Raw genomic sequence first — 867 nt, forward strand, 5'->3', positions numbered from 1 at the left:
GTCTAGTTTTGTAGCTCACTGATTGAATTATCATTTGTGTCCATATAGAAGTTCAGTCCATCTATTGACATTTTAGTTTTATGTGGTATTAACTTTGAAAAATCTCTCATGTTTTTGCATTTACATATTATAATTTCATAATTGCTTCCTCTTTCATGGACGTGATATATTTTCTTATCACTCTGAGGTTGTTATTATCATTTTCTGTTCATGTTCTGAGGACTCTATTTCTCTGGCCAAAATCTTCATTTATTTAATTTATTGTCTATATTTTATGGGAACTTTCTTGTTTAAATGTTTGGTGAGTCTCTTATTATATGCTTCTCTCTGTAGTTGAGATTTCTTTTTTTTTAACTTTTATTTAATGAATAAAAATTTCCAAAGTACGATTTATGGATTACAATGGCTTCCCCCCCATACCGTGCCTCCCACCCACAACCCTCCCCTTTCCCACTCCCTCTCCCCTTCCATTCACATCAAGATTCATTTTCGATTATCTTAATATACAGAAGATCAGCTTAGTATACATTAAGTATGGATTTCAACAGTTTGCTCCCACACAGAAACATAAAGTGAAAAATAATAGATGATTTTTTTAAATGATGATGAAATCAGAGCAGACCTATTGTCATGTTTAATCCCAGTGAGAGTCAAGTTGGGAGTTGATAAATTCTTTTTTTTTTTTTACAGAGGATCAGTTTAGTATGCATTAAGTAAAGATTTCAACAGTTTGCACCCCCATAGAAACACAAAGTGAAATATATTGTTTGAGTACTAGTTATAGCATTAAATCTCAATGCACAGCACATTAAGGACAGAGATCCTACGTGAGGAGTAAGTGCACAGTGACTCCTGTTGTTGACTTTA

This window comes from Oryctolagus cuniculus, chromosome X (genome assembly GCF_051225735.1).
Source record: "Oryctolagus cuniculus isolate XC-2025 breed Fujian yellow rabbit chromosome X, ASM5122573v1, whole genome shotgun sequence".
In the NCBI taxonomy this organism is placed as follows: Eukaryota; Metazoa; Chordata; class Mammalia; order Lagomorpha; family Leporidae; genus Oryctolagus; species Oryctolagus cuniculus.